The 20,855-nt window shown below is 41.5% G+C and overlaps 1 protein-coding gene across 8 annotated transcripts in view; it reads right to left on the bottom strand.

Moving 5' to 3' along the window:
- Positions 1–20,855, bottom strand: part of HDAC4 (histone deacetylase 4) — a 474,722-nt gene that overhangs the window by 424,245 nt on the left and 29,622 nt on the right. The gene's annotated exons all lie outside the window — the stretch shown is intronic.

Genomic DNA, 20,855 nt, shown 5'->3' with positions numbered 1-20,855 from the left:
ATAAATATGAACCATAGTAAGAAAGCCTCTCAATACACATATTTTAAACAAAAATTTGTTTATTTTTAAATTAATCTGATATTTCAACAGTACTGCAGGAAACCACTTCATTTCCAATAGTTTCCATATTTCAACAGCCACAGCCAGCCATATGTATGAGGAGTAACTGCTCTTCATCCATCTGTTCTCATTTGCCTCAACAGAAATCTAAAGAAAGATCTCTAAATGGCGGGTCACCATATTCCCCTATGCCAAATTATGGGGAAAAATCATCAGGCGTGAAAAATAGGAATAGCGCAACAACAGCTCATGTTTTCTATAAAGAGAAAAGTAAAATTGGCTAAAAAATAATCAGCTGTTTTCAATCTTATGCTGGGTCACACAGTTGATGAAGACTTATCTTCTTATCTGGTATACCCTCTCAAAATGCATATTTATCCCCTGAAATATGTGGTCTAGCAAGTACGTCCAGTATAATCTTAAAATGCTCCACAGACAGTGCTTCTATCACACAGCTTGAAAGATTTCCACAGGGAGATCTTGCTGCGAGGAATTTAGTCCTGATATTTAGCCTGAGTTTTGCCTTTTCACATTTTATTTCTATCTATCCTATGTATCTATTTATCCTAGTTATAACCCATTATATCACCCAAAGACATTCTTTTGTATTACACCCTTCAAGCATTTTTAGATAGCTGTCATCAGATAGGGATACCTCTGTAAAGAGCAGGCCTATTTTGTATGAGTACAAGACTCAATACTGATGCAGTTATACTGGTATAAAGGTGCCTTATACTGGTATAGCTTATTCCTCTTCCCACGCAGGAATAAGATGTCCAGATATAAACACAGTTATATAGGTATACCTATCTACATTAAGGAGGTTTTATCATCTTACCTATACCTGTACTGTTACAGTGGTTTAGATTATGTTTAGACATACCCTTAGGTCAACCTAAAGCTTCATTATTTTACTTTTTACTCACATGGCTGACTTAGAACATTCAAAAACCAGTCGGAGAACACTTCTACCTCCCTGGACACTCAATAAACAGACTTAAAAGTGGGAATTCTTCAACAAAAAAACTTCAAAAAACAGACTCCAATGAGAAACTGCAGAACTGGAATTAATTTGCAAACTAGAGACCATCAAATTAGGCCTGAATAAAGACTGGCAGTGGATGAGTCACTACAATAACTAAAAAAAAATAAACCACACAAAAACCCTAACTTCCCCATGCTAATTTGCCCCTACTGTTACTCACACCTTGTTAACTATTTGAAATGAGCCATACTGATTACCAATATAAGAATGATTTTTCATGCTGTTGATAATAGCCCACTTTAATTGATTTGTCTCGACCCCCCCACTGAGTAAGGCAACTCCTATCTCTTCATGTACTGATTTTATATAAAATCTTCCTACTGTATTTTCACTCCATGCATCTGATGAATTGGGTTTTAGCCCACGAAAGCTTATGCCCAAATAAATTTGTTAGTCAATAAGGTGCCACAAGTACTCCTTGTTGTTTTTGCTGATACAGACTAACACGGCTACCACTCAAACCTTTTAAAATGATGTTCACTCACTCTTCCAGAGTAATAAAGACTACACCAAAACAGATTTTTGCAGCACACCAGCAGACACTTCTCAGTAATCCCACCCCTCAATTTGCCACTCTGTTTATCATTTTATCCAGTTTTCAACACATTCCTACTCCACCCACCCCAGTTGTTAAAGGTACCTCTATAGCAGTCCTCATATGACATTCCATGTTTTGCAAGTGTCTCACAAAACATATCAAATGCTTTCTTAGAAGATATTGCATATGCCATGTTCCTTTCACTGACTAATACTGTATACATCAAAATGCAATCAAGTTTTTCCAACAAAGTTTCTTTGTAAAGAAGAAGTGCAGCTTGTTTTGTTCACAATTTAATCATCCTCTACACGTTTAGAGAGTCTAAATAGTTATTCTATGTTTACCTAGGAAGAGAAGTTACTTCGATTTCTAAAATACTCCTTTCCTATATTCTAAGTGCATGTACAAGCTGCATACTCAAGTGCTAACAGAATACCCTCTCCCACCCCCAGTCTGATTTACTGGACCCACAATTGCTAGGATCACACTCCTTTGAGTCAGAACACACCCCCATTCTGCCCCCAATTCTTCTGGTACCTCCCTTGTTTTCAAACATCTTTGAAACAGGAAGATATTAGAGGACTAGATGAACACCTGCTTCAAGCTATTTCTAAGAGGATACGTCCAACACAATTCTACAGCAGGTCACACTAACAAACGGCCTTGTTACTTGATAAATTACACCTTTACCTGCCAATCTAGTCTTTGTATCTTTTATTTTGAAGATATTAGCTGAATGGGATCCATTTAACACAAGAAATGCTAGTGACAATTTCCATGATCCTGCTAATTAGAACCTTGAAGTTTAGTGCATTAATTATGGAGAACTGAGTGTAGGAAAAATAAGATTCGACCTTTAAGATATATTCATCAACTCATTCATTTTTTAATCTAGTTAAATTATATTTATTTTTTCTGTGACACAATCACTTCAGGCTTCCAAATGGAGAAGTCACTTGATCGAGGTTACAAGCTCTATACAAAGAAAATTATCAATAACTCATGCAGTCATTGACATTGTTAGCTACATGTACCAAAATACAGTCACCTAGTTTTCCACACAATTATAGAACATTACCATCCCAGTCACAATTGTTTTGCATCATTATTGTGACCATCTCCTTATGAACTCTAGTTGTGATCTTGAGATGTTACTTTTTCACCTCAGGTGAACACCAGCTTTATCTTGTTTTGGGTCCATTATAGTTTTGCTTTCTTCATGAGTGCCCCAAACGGTTACACATTCTTGTGGAAATTTTCACATTCAACAGAAGTTTTACTGATTAAAAAACTTCTCTTGGGACACTGTCATGGGATATTCACCCCACACTTGATCTGAAAGGGTCAATTCAGACTGAAATGGGGCTAATTAACCAAATAGGTCACAGCTGAGGGGAATCAGGTGGTCAAGTAAGCCCCTGACTAAGTGAAGGGGCCCAGCTGAGAAGGAACAAGCTGGGTTAGGGCTATAGAGGCAGGAAATTCGGGGCAGAAGGGGGGCTGCTGGGAAAGTCTGCAGTCACTCCCAGGGAGAAGGGAGGTGCATTTCGACTGGGAGAGCCAGGGAGATAGGACAGGGCTTAGGGAAAGACAGTAAGGTGTATCATAAAAAATCACAGCATATCAGGTTGGAAGGGACCTAAGGAGGTCAGCTAGTCCAACCCCTGCTCAAAGCAGGACCAATCCCCAACTAAATCATCCCAGCCAGGGCTTTGTCAAGCCTGACCTTAAAAACCTCAAAGGAAGGAGATTCCACCACCTCCCTAGGTAACGCATTCCAGTGCTTCACCACCCTCCTAGTGAAAAAGTTTTTTCCTACTATTCAACCTAAACCTCCCCTACTGCAACTTGAGACCATTACTCCTTCTGTCATCTGCTACCACTGAGAACAGTCTAGATCCATCCTCTTTGGATCCACCTTTCAGGTAGTTGAAAGCAGCTATCAAATCCCCCCTCATTCTTCTCTTCCGCAGACTAAACAATCCCAGTTCCCTCAGCCTCTCCTCATAAGTCATGTGTTCCAGACCCCTAATCATTTTTGTTGCCCTCCACTGGATGCTTTCCAATTTTTTCAAATCCTTCTTGTAGTGTGGGGCCCAAAACTGGACGCAATACTCCAGATGAGGCCTCACCAATGTCGAAAAGAGGGGAACGATCACGTCCCTCAATCTGCTGGCAGTGCTCCTACTTATACATCCCAAAATGCCATTAGCCTTCTTGGCAACAAGAGCACACTGTTGACTCATATCCAGCTTCTCGTCCACTGTAACCCCTAGGTCCTTTTCTGCAGAACTGCTGCCTACCCATTCGGTCCCTAGTCTGTAGTGGTGCATGGGATTCTTCCGTCGTAAGTGCAGGACTCTGCACTTGTCCTTGTTGAACCTCATCAGCTTTCTTTTGGCCCAGTCCTCTAATTTGTTTAGGTCCCTCTGTATCCTATCCCTACCCTCCAGCGTATCTACCTCTCCTCCCAGTTTAGTGTCATCTGCAGTGTAGAAGGGAACTGATCTGGACTGCGAGCTAGAGGGTCCCTGAGCGAGAACGCAGAATAGAGGGCAGACCACTGAGGGAGTGGCACTGCGAGGCAGTAAACAGGCAGACTGCCTGAGTCCGTTTATGGGAAGAGACCTTCCAACCCCCGAAGGGGATACCATTTGGTGACCTGGCTGGAGGGCCCAGTCATGGAGAGGCAGTAGCAGCTCATGGAGCAAGAGAAGGGCTGCAGACCCAGAGAGAGGTAGAGAGAGAGCATGCAACTGTGGGAAAAGGCATTGACCTGGAGAGTTATTCCCCAGAACGGCCACAAGGAAGTGCCATCTTATTGATGAGTGGAGCACCAGTCACACACAGGCTGTTCATACAACATTACTTTTTTCATTTTTCCCAACCAGATACTACACAGTTGTTTTGGGTGATTTGGATAGCTCAGACAGCCAGTCTGGCATAACTATCTATTTATTGGAAGTGTGATAGTGACCCAAGATCCCAATCAGAATTCCATTGTGCTATACCCGATACAAACATCTATATTTAGCTCCCTTCCCCCCAAGGAGCTAACATGTAGGTTGAGTCTAGACAATAGTAGTACAAACTACAACCAGAGTGAGCAGGGTGATGGTAGGCACAGGCCATGCTACTTCCAGTAAGCGGTATTCCGGTAGCCATGTTAGTCTCAGGATTAGAGAGGGGGGGGGGGGGGAGAGAGAGAGGTAGTATCTCTTATTTGACAAACCTCTATTGGTAAGAGAAGCTTTTGAGCTTACACAGAGCTCTTCTTCAGGTCTGGGAAACGTACGCAGAGTGTCACAGCAAAATACAAGGTGGAACAGATTGTTTAGCGTAAGTAGTTAATCGGTTCTAACTTGAATTTAGCTGTGTTATTTCCAGATTTGACGAAGTAGTTTATATATATTTTCTCTCTCCTCAAGGTTGTATATACACACAATGTAGGGTTTTATTGGAGGGCACTAGAAGTTTAAATTAAAATTCTTATTAAATGTTAAATTTGTTTTAAAAGGAAACAAACATTCCTTCCCAATGATGTCAGTTTCTTATTCTGCAACATTGTTATAGCAATAGGAAGCACAGCAAACACTTGTTTCAGTAACAGAGCAAACAGAGCTGAAGTGTAGATGAGTTCTCCTGTGTCTGTGTAGATTAGGAGGTAGACTGTGCTACGACTCTTCCAGTTTCACCTTTTAGACAGCAGGAACTTGGGGTTGTGCTTTGCCTTAGCTGGGGATGGCAGACCTATCAAGTGGTATTTTGTTCATGAAAAAGATTCTTACTGAATTACTTCACTCTTTGGTATCATTTGCCTTTTTAAAAGGATCAATTTGCTTTAAGAACCACAGCGTTCTCAAAACACAATATGAAGCCAAAAAGCAAGCCACTAAAGTACAGAAACATTATTTGCCCTAAATTAGAAAGTGTGTTGTTAATAGGGGGTTGTCTATGAGAAGCATCTGTGGGTTAGAAAGCAGGCCCTTATAATAGCACAGCATGCAACACTCTCCCATACAATAGGAAATCCTTTAGGTTGGTATGAACAGTTGGGTGGACCATGGTCATCTACACTGAGACAGCTCACTGATGGGAAGTCTCTGCACCAAACAGCTCCCCCTATCTAAAGCCTGGTAAATGCATCAAAGATCCAACAGACTGCCTTATAAAAACTAAATGTTGGAATTTTTCTAACATGTTTACAGGGGCAAGGAACAATTGATTTCCTGCCATGAGAAGACTTATATAGGTAAGAAAGTATTATCTACTCTCATTCATAGTCAATCCATTAGCCTAGAATAGGCAATTTAAGCATTAAAAAGCAGTCCGGATAGTAGAACAATATTCCTTTTTGTCCAAGCACTAAAAACAGATCTTATGCAATGTGCTCTCAAACTTGGGAGGAGAATATCTTCAGCCTTCCCATAGGACTCAATAACAGAATCCACCAATTGTTGCATCTAAAGTCTCTCAATCTTTACTCCTGACAACTTAAGACATGAACAAGACATCTGACTTCTTGAAGAAAACAGTAATGTATGGGTAGGATTTGATAGTTCCACAGACATATAAGCACTTGCCTACATGTTGAGTTAACTCACAGCAAGCCAGGGTGCAAACCTACAACAATCAAGTTTGCCGTGCATAACTCACTGTGTGGACCCTGCTACCGTGCACTAAAAATTCCCTAGTGCACCATGGCATACTACCGTTTCAAAGACCAATATGTCAAAGTGCACTAGGGAATTTTTAGTGCACTGTAGTAGGGTCCACAGGGTAAGTTAGTGCATGGCAAGCTGGAGTGCTGTAAAATCATACTTTGGCTTGCTATGCAACAGTTTGCCTTATAGACGAGCCCTAAGTGATGCAATCTTATTTCCAGAGGATGAGGAGAGAACGATCCTATGAATTATATCCTGATTTCAACAGTAAGGAGAAACACCTTTGAAAAGAAACTCTAGAGTTGTCCATAGTGCCAATTTGTCAGGTTGGAATTTTAAGAAGGTTTTTTGATTGATTTAGAGTATTCAGATCTCTGATTGGTCTGAAAAAAAGTGACTGCCACAAGAAAGGCTTCTTTAGTCAAAAACTAAGTTGTAGTATCCAAAGATTCTAAGGCAGTAGTATCTGATCTTTTCAACCACTGTGTGCCACAAAGAGCAGAAAGCAATCCACAAGTGGATACCTCCAACATGGGGAGCCCCTGAAGTGCACAGAGATGATCTACTCTGCCTCCCTAGCCCCTGGTTCAGGAGGTATACCAAAGGCAGGGAGAGAGACTGGCACGAGTTCACTGCACTCAGACTATCACCAGCCGACCTATGGTCCTTAAGGGAAAAAGGAAGTAAGTGCTTGTTTCCAGGAACATTATGATAGGACTGTTATCAGATGTTCTCCAATAACTAAATTTCATTTCAGAAGCCTAGTATTTTTCCTCATCACTGTTCTCCTTCTATAACTAGATTTTCAGTGCACTTTTTACAGTTCTTAGAGTATTTTTTCCCCCCACACTTTCCCCAGACCACTTTTCTCCCTGGTCAGCCAACTAGTCAACAATGGGTATAGGTTCATATATTGACAGGAGAAGGTTGTATGCAGTAAGACAGTTTTCCAGATATGCTTGTACACATTGTGTGTCCAGGAAAGCAGACAAAGTTTTCTGTACTGAACTGAGTTAATTAGTATCCAAGAATCCTATGCTGTTTTAACATGTGAGTATGTTTTGACAATCTGCGTATCTCTTCCTTCCCTCTACCCACACTACAGCTGTGTCACTGCATTAGTTATAGCTACACATTTGAACTAACCAGTAGTTAAGATTATGACAGCACTTCTCTTTACAAACCTCTATTTTTTTAAAGAGAGAGTTTAAATAGCTATAGACAAAAACTTAATTTATGGGTAAAGCGCCAAGACAGACTTAAAACAAAGAAAACTGGGTTGCTTCAGGATGCCCATATAGCAGTAGTGACCTCATTTCAGATTGGGACCTTGTCTGATGTCCATGCCTTTGATGCTAAAAGATGGGATGATTACAATATGCTCTACGCTCAGGGTTAAACAAAATATCATTTTACAAACTTCAGTTAGTACAGAACGCAGCCATCTGACTATTCAGTGTAGCACGCATGGTGCATATTACACCTGTCTGCTACAGACTGCAACGGTTTCAAATTTACTTCTGTGCCCAAAGTAAGGCCTTAAACCATATAAGAGTTAAAGACAACTTGTGTCACAGCCTTGTATAACCACCAAGCTTTGTGGAAGACAGTTGCTAAAGAAGGAAGAAAGACTAGACATCTCCAGCAACTGATAACAGGATATGGAACCTTTCACTGCTAGGCCACTTTTGGCTAAGTTATTTCCATCTGACACTGTACAGTGGCCTTTGTGAAAAGGCATAACACTTTTACTCAAGTGGTCCCCAAACTGTGGGGTGTGCACCTGAGGGGAGGAACATTGTTGGGTGCGCAGAGAGGCTCGGACCAGTCCCCACAGCAGGCGGAGAGGGAGCACCACCTGGCCCCAGCTCTGGCCCCTCCCCCGCCCATAGCCACAGTGCCAGCCCCGCTCTGCCCTCATTCCCTTTCTGCCCCCAGGCCAGCTCCGCCTCCATCCCCAGTTCCACCTTCAGTCCATCCTCCTCTGCTGAGGAAGCCTTGGCTGTGCAGTAAGGGGGGGGGGGGTATTGGAAGGGGGTGTGCCACAAACAGATTCCATTACTGGTAAGGAGGGGTGGGAAAGTAAAAGTTTGGGCACCACTGTTTTACTCCAATTCTAAATACAGAGGTGTCCCCATGACAGAAGTCATCATAAGCAACAGATTTTCTGAATTTTTAGTAAAGGTGCAAAGGATTAAGGGCTTGATCCAAAGCCCACAGAAGCCAATGGTTGTTTTGATTTCTCTAGTCCTTGGAAAAGGCCCTAAGCAAACAAGAAAAAACTTCATTCCCAGAGGCAATCCCTCTGGAACAGAGATGAGGTAAAAGTTTTAATCCTACACAACCCTTTCCATACACAATGCTTTCCTACACAAACACATTTCACATGGTCAGTCATACTCTGCCTCAGACTATAACATGGGGGAAAAAAAATTGACTCCTTGTGGCACCTTAGAGATTAACAAATTTATTTAGGACTCCTCGGGTTTTTTTGCTGATACAGACTAACACGGCTACCACTGAAGACTAACATGGTAGCTTCTTAGCTTGTGGAGGGAGGGATAGCTCAGTGGTTTGAGCACTGGCCTGCTAAACCCAAGGTTGTGAGTTCAATCCTTGAGGGGGCCATTTAGCAATCTGGGGCAAAAATTGAGGATTGGTCCTGCTTTGAGCAGGGGGTTGGACAAGATGATCTCCTGAGGTCCCTTCCAACCCTGATATTTTATGATTGTATCTTCTGTATTGAAATTATTCAAATTAGACTTTTCTCCTTTGTAATTAGAATCTTCAGCGTTACATTGCAGCACCCACTAACAGCAATTACAGAGGTACTAGTCAGATAAGACAAAGGAAATAATTTATCATATAACTTAAATATCTACATAAAGAATGCAGCAAAGCAATAGCAATTGGAGAGTTTTCAAAATATCAGTACGGTACAGCTGGATCTATTAAATAATTTTAGTTTGATAGTGAAAGACCAGTAATACTAAAGCAGATACTATTTGCAACAGCATAATACAATATGACATGTTCTATGTCATGACAAATGTTATCAGTAACATCTTAAGACTTGTTTGAGGACACAATGGTTAAGATATCACACCATATGAATACTATCTTCTCTAACAAGGCAATTTCTACACTTTACTAACTAATACCAATCATTATAGAACTATCCTCATGTCAGATTAGAGAAGGGCAAACGTGCCGTTTTCTCACCATCCTTAAACCTTTGTTTCAAAACATATGCTGTGAAAAGTTTTGCTCCTATTTGCCCACTCACAATGACGTTAACTTTGAATTTTTCCCCTGAAACCTTTTATACAATATCAAAGGTGTCCCAACTGTTAAAACTGTAGGTGTCTGTCAATCTCAACAAGGCTGTGTGCACCTTAAGGATAAAAACAACATCTACTTTATATTTATTTACTGTATATTACTGAAATTGCCCCAGAGATAATTATAACTGAAAAAAACATATCCAGTAGGTGATTTTGCTGTAGTTTGTGTATCACGAAATAATGTGCTTAGCCAAATAAAACCAGAATACGAATACCAATATTATACATGCACTGAAGCCACCATCTGAAGTTTGACTGAAGAAACCTAAACAATTGCACTAAGTGCCAAGAGCAATTAAAGATTATGAACTAAATAGTTTACTAAATTAGGATTATGATTCAGACCTATTTTATTCCTGACACATGACCCTGTAATCACAAACAGTACATACTGAATTATTTCAAATAAATCCCAACAACTCTTAAGAAAAAAATCAAGTATCAGTAAGTAATCTTACAGCTCCCCTTCCTGTAACCCCCCGAAATAGAATACAAAGGGCCTGGTGGCTGTGGCAGCACTACCCTTAAAATACAAGGGGTGGGCTTACCAAGAATAGCTTTGAAAGCTAACCAAAGTCAGACGCTTCAGAGAAACGGACACCCATCTGGTGTTAGATGATCAAAGTAGAAGAGAAGGCCACAAGTTCCAGTCAGTGGGCACACAGCCAGGTGAAGACTTGCTCACCTGTTTGCAAGTTAGATTAGCACATGCCTTTAAACCAAGTGACTATACCAGCTTTGAAAACCGAAGACCCTTTCTCTGAGCCTTAGAAGCAGTCTTATACCTTCTGAAGGGCAGAATGTGTTGCATGTAAAGTTTAGTGGCTCTTTTACACGTACTTAACAGTGGAGGTAAACAGTAGCTAGATCTTAGTTCTACAAGCACAGAATCCAGGGGGGAATCCCCAATGGTAAAGCCCTATAACAAACACCAATAAGAGGAGCACAAGAGATCAAAAACCCAAAATGAGGGAACGTTTACTTTCCTAGTGACAGCAACAGGTGTGGCCATAGAATCAGTACAGACCACAATGTTAGAAACCTCAAACACATACAGGCCACAGGTAAGGGCTTTGGAAAAGCGTCTGACAATCACCCGTCATTCCTACAATACATAACCCAAGATTCTAAAGGCCACATTGCTGCATTTAAGGTCTCTCTCAGAAATACCCACCTTGGACTCAGACTACAGGTTCATCACCTTCAAACTGAGGGTGGCCAGCAGCCTGGAAATTTGAGAAGTCAGGTATTCCATATATGTGACTCATTGACAAACTCCAGTTTAGGAAAATTTACACTCTACCTGCAATGCTCTTTCTACGGGACCAAAGAATTCTCCTACAAGCAAGACCCAGGCAGGGGACTAAAGAAGTGGGGAGCTTAAAAGTTTGATTAAATTCAGAACCAAGAAGAGCAGGAACAAGCAGTCTCTCAGAAGAAACTATGTGGGAGGGAGCAAGCATGCAAGTCTGACTGGGCAGCCTGCTTTCCTGCTACTGCAGCCTCAGAGCTACTGAAAGGGCACCAGAAGTTAAGGAGCCTTGATAGGTCTCCATGGAATCCACAGTGCTGTCAGAAGTGAGAAACTACCAGTATAGTGTGCTGTGCAGTCAAGTCAGAGAGCACAGTTCTCTCTGCTGTGTGGCGTGAAAAATGAGGCAATCAAAACAGGGAAAACTCAAATCTGAGGAGCAAGTAATAGACATCTCTACTGAACCAAAAAAAAAGGGGTGGGGGGGGGGAGGGAGGGTTGTATTCCCAGTTCGACAACAGGAGAATGGTTGGCAAAGACTCCCTTACAACTTGGGGAAAAAGAATGGACACAGGCCTGAAGAGCTGAAGGTAGCAAGCCCTGCAAGATGACTGCTGAGCAGCAACGGTACTACTTACAGATTAGTCTCAAAGCAGAGAGAGGGGACACTACAGCAAAACTCCTGCAAGCATAGAGGAACAGACAGGAGGAGGGTACCTGTGCTCAATCCACTCTACGGGGAAGCTGCAAGGGCTGTGTTGCAGGGAAGAAAAATAGGATCCTCAAGAGTCAGTCAGTTAAGACTAGGCAACAAAAGTGCATGCTGTGCTGAAAGTTAACTGCATCTGCTGAGGAGATAGGTCTCTATTTGACAAGACTGTCAGCTGGGGTGAAAACTAAGCATTTGAGGGAAAGGTAGCATCGTAACCAACTCCACTGAATTCTCTCTTAATTTGAGCATCTTATGTGCTGTTACTCCTGGTTATAGATTCCAAAGAGTTTGGATATCCTTTTATTTTTTCTAAAAGTTTGGTTTGCAATGCTCTCAGTGCTAGAAAAACAAAGTTGATTGGTGGGTAAGAATGATGGAATATTCCAATAGGATAAAAACTATCACGACAATTCCATCAAGAGTTTTAGCATCAAACCTCAGAAGTGTAAGTATTGCATAGGGTATGAGTGCCTGAACCACTTAGTTTTTGAGCATCAGTAACCCATACCAAAATAGGTTACATTCAAGTCACTGAAACTTCAGTATTCACACAGTGGACAATTATTCAGCACTGCATATGCACTTATACCATGGTACTAAGTGTTGCAGCCCCAGTTCTCAGCTGCACTGGGGTGACTTCAGTCTACTCTGCCATGCTCATAGCTTTAAAGCACACTAAGTCAGCTACAGAAGCATTTTCCTTACACCCCTCCCAGCACAGGAGAGGCAACTGGAGAAGCTTGACGTAGCTGAACCATACTAGCACCACAACAATTATCAGCTGCAAAACAGACCTTGGAAGACAGCATGATCTGGTGCATCCCATAGGCCTGGTTCAGAACCCAGAAGGCCCATGACCACAAGAGCATAAAAAGGTTTTTTGCACATGTGCACATACCCTCCAACCTGCATAAAGAATTACTCAGCTGCTCATGCCCATAGCATGGAGAATATTCACTAGGTACTATGTCGAGACACATTTCATATGCTTTTCAGAAATGAGTCACATTAGAACTCAAGTCTCCAAGCAGCTTTTTACTTTCAACTACTGTACTGTGCTACCTAGGCACCAATTAATGGTTATACTCTAGACTGAATTAATGGAAACGGATATTCCTTGATGCTTTACCAAAACTAGCTATGCTTTTTACACAACCATTATTCATACTGCAGCCTACAAGTGGAAAAAAAGCCACACAGAGAAAGGCAATAAGAGAGAAGATATTACTTGTGTGCACCAAGAACACAGCAGCTACCTTTCCTATTTATACACTTCAGCTTTTACAGCACACCTCTGAACTTTTTGTTCTTTATGTTGAACTGTTCAAACATTATTGGTCACTAGTTGTGCCTGGCCCACCTGGTCCACTGACATAAAAACAAAGTAGCTGAGTACATTATATATGTGTCATCAATCATTGCTACCTACCTCAGTAACTTTGACACAGGGTACTGATTTCTAAGAACACACTACTACTTTAGGTTAGCACTCTCCCAAGAAGTTTTTTAAAATGCACAATCCATTTCTTTTGTATCTATAATACTGAACGCAAGTTATTCCCTATGCTAAAAATCTGCATGTAACTACAGCAGAACAGAGTTAGACACACCTTATGAATGGAGGTTGCTTGTAACTGAAAAGTTCTGTAACTCTGAACAAGACATTACGGACTCCAGCCTTGGTGAGGAGGGGGAGGGTTGGCGGCTGCAGCCATAGGGTGAGGGGGATTAGGGCTCCAGGTGAGGGTGGGGGTGAAATCAGGGTTTTTCAGGGCTTCGGCAGGGGGCTAGGACTTTGGCCCTGCAGGGCCGCTGGGGTTCTGAGTGTCAGCCCTATGGTTCTGCTCTCAGTTTCAGCCTTGTGGTGTTGCTTGGCTCAGGTCTTCGGCCCCGCAGCTCCGTTCCTGGTTTCTGCCCCACAGCTGGCGCCGGGGCTCCCCACAGCTCTGCTCCCGGTTTCAGCCAGGGAAGGGGGGTTATGCCGGGGCTGAAACCAGCGCTCTCCTTGTAGAGAAAGCCCTGGCGCCCCCCAGGGGGGCTAAAGCCAGGAACGGAGCTATGGGGCTAAAACTTTGAGTCCCAACACCCCCTGTGGGGCTGAAGCTGGGAACAAAGCCAGGAGCCCCAGCGCTCCCCCCAGGCTAAAGGCCTGCGTCCCAATGCTCCAGTGGGTCAGAAACCCCAAGCCATACACACCTAACCCCAGAGCCCCAACCCACCCCCATCCTGCAGCTGCAACCCCAACTTCCCCCACTTGGCTGAAGCCCTTAGCCCCAGGCAAATTCCTGAGACAATACACTACTTGTGTGTTGTCTCCCTGCTACCTGATTGCTTACTTCTTGTTCCACATGGTGTCTGGTTGACCGGTAAGTCCCTAGCTCTGATGTTGATATCTTTGAGGTTCTACTGTACATATAAGCCTGGTGTCTGGCAGGATCTAGTTTTCTTTTTAAAGGTCACTATGTTGCACTGCTGGCTTCAGGCAGCACAGGAATATCAATACGCATATTGCTAAGCACTCCATGCATATAACAATTTTCATTGCACATCTATTCCAACCCATGTACTTTTGTGTGGTGAAAGTAAATAAAGGAAGTGTTATTTACTCCTACTCATACCACAAGAACTAGGGGGCATCAAATTATATTAATAAACAGCAGGTTTAAAACAAACAAAAGGAAGTATTTCGTCACACAAGGTACAGTCAAGCTGCGAAACTCTTTGCCAGAGGATGTTGTGAAGGCCAAGACAATAACAGGGTTCAAAAAAGAACTGGATAAAATTCCTGGAGGATAGGTCCATCAACGGCTATTAGGCAGGATAAGCAGGGATGATTATCTGTTCTTTCCCTCTGGGGCATCTGGCATTGGCTACTGTTGGAAGACAGGATACTGGGCTAGATGGACCTTTGGTCTGACCCAGTATGGCTGTTCTTATGTTTTTACATTCTTGGCCTCTGTCATTCACCTTGAGAGAGAGAGAGAGAGAAAGAAAAACTATGGGGCTCAAAAGCAGCTGCATTTGCTTTATGGAATCATTTAGAAGCAGCCCATTTTAATTAAATGCCTATTTCAGCCACCTGCTGGTGGTCAAATAGTGCTGAGAAGTGACATCTGTCACACAGGCACCATGGGAGCACATTTTCTGAGGTTTTAAACTACAATTTAGGTAATTATTATTCCTAAAAGTGACAGACTAACAGCAGTGGCTAAAACCAGGCAACATTTGTTAGGTATAGTGCAAGATTTCCCCCTCAACTCAGACAAGGCTCCTCCTACCTGAGGAGAAATACCCTCCAACACATTGCCCTCTCTTCTCCTTTCCCATAACAGGTGGGATGATTCCTGTAAACCCTGCGTGCACTGAGCTAGGGGACAGAGAATCCATCCAATACATCATTTTTTATATTTGGGAAGCAGACAGCATTCATTGATTCCATGTGTTTAGTGCTGGGGCAACATTAACTAGGGGGTCAAAGTTCAGCCATGGTCTTCATGACCAAGCAGCAAAGGACACAACCAGCAGAAGACCAGGCAGAAAAGGGCATGATCTGGAGCACCTACGTATGTTAGCTTAGTTCCTAGTTAACAGGCTTTGGGTAAGTTATTCAAGTCCTGACTAAGCAATTTAACCTTTCATGGAAGGTTTCTAAACTTTCAAGACACCATTTCAATTGAAGTACAAGCACTCACTGCTTTTCCACATCCTAGACTCCTCCTCAACGGCGCTGGGGAAAAACTTTCATCAATGCAGCTCCACCAGCAGTAGCAGCTATTGGGCAGGCAAAAAAAAAACAAAAAACAAAAACAAAAAAACAGTAGTGGAAACAAGCTGACAGCATTTTAATGGTCTTAGCAGGTCTGGACAACAGTGGCTAAACCACCAGCACTAGCTTGTATCTTGTCTGCAACTAAAACTCCCACCATGAGCAGAGCTGTAGCTATAGTGGGTAATACTGAAAGTCTTGGGTAGACAAGTCTTGGGTAGACCAGTGGTAGCTATAGTGGATAATACTGAAAGTCTTGGCAGACAAAAAAGACTTGTAAATACAAATGGGAAAGGTTTAAATTATGCCTAATGGCAAAATATTAACGGTTCCTCTGTCTCTTAACGGGGGAGATTTGGGCTTGAAAAACAGTTTCTAAAGAGAAAAAAGTTTCCAGGAATTTGGATCCTCATATTTATTTGTGAAAGGGGGGGGCGGGGACATTAATGCATTTTAAGCCTAATAAAGGCCTTTGTATGTGCATGACATCCTTCATTCAGCATTTTAACTAGAGAATCCATTACTAACATTAGGTATCCTAATTTCCATTGATTCCAGGAAGTCTTCTTTCATTTCTTCATTCTCTAAGTGGAATTCCCAAGAAGGTATCAGGGTCAACAGAAGAATTCTTCCATCAACCTAGAGCTGGTCTACACCAAGGGTTAGGTTGGTGGTATAACTGCATCTCTCAAAGGGTTGGATTTTTCACACCCTTGAAAGACGTAGCTATATAATAAATTCCTAGTGTAGACCAGACCAAAAGGTAGCTCGGCATCAGGCCTCAAGCTTAGCAACACCATAGATTTCACCAAGCAACAAATCAGGAGGCACTGCAAATACATTTTACAATATCTGGGAAGAATTAGAAAACACCTACACTTATATTAGCCAGTTTGGTTTTTTATCTGCTTACAAGTAGAGCTCCGAGCACTATATAGACTACAGTCTCCCACAAAAAAATTCTGAGGCAGTAGAAGGGCCCTTTCAGAAGACCCCAGCATGAACTTTCCCTGAAAATGAGTGTCTCGGCAGCAGTACTGGCTGCCTGCAACATCAAGGTCTGGGACTAGCCATGCCTCAACTTCTTGGAGGAGCCTGGACTTTGGGACACAGCCCTAAGAACCTCCCATTCTTCCAGCAGCCAAGAGCACACCCAGATACCCTCTTGACAACAGTTCTGGACTCCAAGTTGTTCCATGGATTGGAAAATTGACTTGGGTGTGGGAAAGGCTTTTGACACCTTCAGAGCACTTTACCAGTGTAACAACAAAGCATATGCTCCATAGATTGATTCCTTTTTTGGCCCTCTTGCATCTCCAGGCACCCACACCTATGGCGGTAGAGCACGCTTGGTACCCTGTGGCCTAATCACTCAATTTGCAGGCATCCCGCAGGGAGCGGCACCACTGTCTTGAAGGAGCTGGGAGCTAATGTGTATTTTTACAAAATATAATTTAATGCTAAATAGAAGAGTAATTAACAATCTATACAGAAAGTGGAAAACCTATGTCTACCTAAGAGCAGGTAGCATGCCCATGATCACCCTCTGCAGGGGCAGAGAGTAAATATTAAAGGTGCATAAAGGGATACTGGTTTGGTAGAGAATCTTTCCAATTTTAAAAAAAGTCTGAACTATTGCAAACATTAAGTTGGACACACTTCCCCATATAATCTTCTTAATGGAACACTAATCCTCCCTCCTAGCTATCATTTGTAACTCTTGCACCGCCTCTTACCTTTGCTAACAAACACCAATGATAAATGATAATTAGACAAGGCTCTTTGGGGTAGGGACAGTGTCTACACAGGGCCTAACGCAATGGAGTTCCAATTAGGATTGTAGCTTTTGTGCATTACCATAACAGTTATCCCCATTTTGATTATTTTGTTTTTATTCTCTGACAGCCTCTAGAACAGAGAAATGCAGATACCATAATTATAATTATGGTAAGTTTGGACTCCTTTTGTAAAGACAGGTTTTACAATAAGGGAGCCACTAACAAAACTCAAAAAAAAATCTGATTAAAGTCTGTTTAAATTGTCAATAGGAAGCATGTCATCAATTTACAGAATGCAGCACTGAACAAAACTACAGCTTTCCTTTCACAGCAAAAATCAATATAGTACTACAACTCCTCTCAACATCAGTGCATGAAAAATGTCGGACACAGTTGCATGTCAACATCAAAATGGGAAAGCTACAGTAGGTACAGGGCTGGATTACCCAATAGGCAGGCTAAGCATGTGCTTAGGGCACCAGCAAAGCAGGGGCACCAAAAAAGTTTTTTAAATTTGATATTTCAAAAAAAGCATCGAAGTAGTCATCATGGGAAAAATCAGAACTTTGTTAGATTTCCTTACACTCCACACTTTCCCCGTTTTTCTGTTCTCTTTTTATTACTTATCCCCACCTGCTCACACTGTAAATAATAGGAGAAAAGATCCTGGTATGTGGGTTGATTTCAGTACCGAAGGTGTAGCTTACTGGATAGATCGTGGACCAAATGATTGTAAACACCACACTGGGCCATTTGAGAAATCACATCAGACTTTTACGAATGGCAAATAAACAAGATATTGTCCACAAAAAAATTTTTCGGCATGAAAGAGAATGGTGAGAAATACACTCAAGAATGGCTACTGTATTCACCATCAACAGGTGATGTGTACTGTTTTGTTTGCAAACATTTTGCATATAAACCTTCAACATCCCAGTTTGCTACAGATGGATTTAGTGACTGGTGGAATACTGTTTTAATTGAACAACATGAAAATAGCTCTACTCACAGGAGATTCAATGTTGACATATTTAAATCGAAGACAGGGCTTTGGATTGACACAAAAATTGGAAAACAAATCAAAGGGGAGCATGAATACTGGCAACATGTTTTGCAGCATGTTATAGCTGTTATTCAAACATTAGCTGAATGTGGTCTGCCTTTCTGGGGATCAAATGACACATTTGGATCACTGCAAAATAGAAATTTCTTGGGACTGTTGGAGCTTGTGCCTCAGTCTGACCCATTTTTAGTAGGCCATATCTCAAAATATGGGAATGCTGGCAAAGGTAACCCATCATACTTATCCAAGACAATATGTAATGAACTCATTGGTCTAATGAGTGACAAAGTTCGTTCAGCTACTGTGGATGAAGTAAGTACTACTGGGTACTTCGTTTATCTGTCGACTCTACACCTGATCTTTCACATATTGAGCAATTGAGCATTGTACTAAGATATGTGTCTCCTACAGATGGAAGACCAGTTGAACTATTTATAACATTCCTCAATTTGAAAAGCCACACTGGGTGAAGAAATGGCAAATCAAGTACTGCATTATCTGTGCCAAGTTTGCAAAATAGAGTTCTCAAAGTGCAGAGGTCAATCTTATGACAATGCTGCCAACATGTCAGGGCGTTATCAAGGAATGTAGAAGAAGCTTTTAGAACAGAATAGGTCATATTCATACCATGTGCTGTACACACTCTCAATCTTGTTGACCACAGTGCTGTTGATTGTTGTCCGGTGCCAGTAAGTTTTTTCTCAACCGTCCAGTTACTTTATACATTTTTATCTGCCTCAACACACTGATGGGTAGTTCTTAAAACATATTTGGGCAATGATCGTCTGTTGAAATCTCTTTCTAACACTCGCTGGGAGGCACATGCCATGGCAACAAATGCAATTCTGGAGTCCTACTCAAAGATTGTGGATGCATTAGAAAGTATAACTGAAGACCAACAACAAAAGGGAGAAACTATGTGAGAGGCAGAAAACACTGCAAACAAGATGCAAGAACTAGAGTTTGTATTCATGTTGACCATGTGGAATGAAATTTTACAACACTTTTACCACACAAGTCAAGCTCTCCAAGAAAAAGAACTGGATTTGAAAACATGTGCAGACCTCTGTCAATCATTAGCAGACCACTTACACACTTTGAGAAATGATTTTGAAAGATCTGAAGACATATCAAAAGATATCTTGCCTTATACTAACTACAAAGAAGCCCAGTCCCGCAAGCGAATCAGGAAAAAACAAGCAAATGATAGCAGTGAAACACAAACAGCATTGAATCCTAGAGACAAATTTTGTGTATCTACTTACCACGCTATAATTGATACACTTGAAGCTCATATGAAGAGGAGAACTGAAGTGTACAAAGAAGTATCAAGTAGATTTTCTTTTCTAAACGATATGGACTTATCTGACAAACAATATTCACGAGGTTCCCAAAAGCTAGTTGACTCATACCCTGTTGACTTGAACATGAATCTCTGTGGAGAAGTACGGCAGTTCCACTGTTATACGTGCTCAAAGTTTAATGAAACAGGAAAAATGAAATTCAGTCACATTGAACTTCATAACACAATATTGAAAGACTGAATACAATGTGTATTTCCAAATGTAGAGAGCGCACTACGTATTTTTCTAACATTGATTACTACTAACCTCTCTTCAGAACGCTCTTTTTCTCAGCTGAAGAGAATACAAAACCCTCAGAGAACAATGTATCAGGACAGACTTGATTTACTTTCCCTATTGTGTATGGAAGCGGACATGCTTCATCGTGTCAGCTTCGATGAACTTATCCAGAATTTTGCAAATCAGAAAATCTAGAGAGAAGCTATTTTAATTTCAGCACACATGTAAATTGTGTCATTTTGAAAAATAAAATTTTATTTTACGGTATTTTGAATTACATATGGGGGGCACCATAATCTTTTCAGTACGTAAGGCCTCTAAAGGTCTTAATCCGGCCCTGAGTATGCAAGTCACATGGGTAAAGTTAAAGCCAATGAAATGGGAATTTAAAAAGCCAGTTCACACTGATTAAGCCTGAAGTTTCAATTGTGGTTAGTGGCATTTTCTACAATATGTATAGTGTTATTTCAGCTTTATTCTTACATAAACGTATTCCCTTTCTAGCGGATTTTTCATGGGGATTATCTGGAGCATCGTCTTTGCAAATCCATGGCTTTACTGAACCTGAACCAAGACAATGTAAGCTTCCCATACCAAAGTACTAATGTGCCTCAAGCAGGATCTATAGAGACCAACTCCAGGGATGAAGGATAGTTTTGTCTCTATACAATTCAATTCCTAGCCTACCTGCTTAGGCTGCTAATTGTAATATACCATACCCATCATCACAGAAAAAAAAATTAAGCAGACAAGTGGACAAAGCCATGTGTCCACTAGAAACTGAACCAAGCATACTAAAAGGTGACCTGCAAAGTTGGCTTGTGTCCTTTGCTTCCTTAAGAGGGACAGCTTGAATTTCTAATATAAACCAACTTAAATTCAAATTCTACCTAGCTATGAGAGAGTCTTCCAGGCTAAGAATTGGTGAATTCTTGACTACCAAATTCACGGCCATGAAAAACGCATCACGGACCGTGAAATCTGGTCTTGTGTGTACTTTCACCCTATATTATAAAGATTTCACGAGGGAGACCAGCGTTTTTCAAATCG

This window comes from Eretmochelys imbricata, chromosome 11 (assembly GCF_965152235.1).
Source record: "Eretmochelys imbricata isolate rEreImb1 chromosome 11, rEreImb1.hap1, whole genome shotgun sequence".
Lineage (NCBI taxonomy): Eukaryota > Metazoa > Chordata > Testudines > Cheloniidae > Eretmochelys > Eretmochelys imbricata.
The sequence above is the reverse complement of the archived record's forward strand: the minus strand, read 5'-3'. Positions and strand labels throughout refer to the sequence as shown.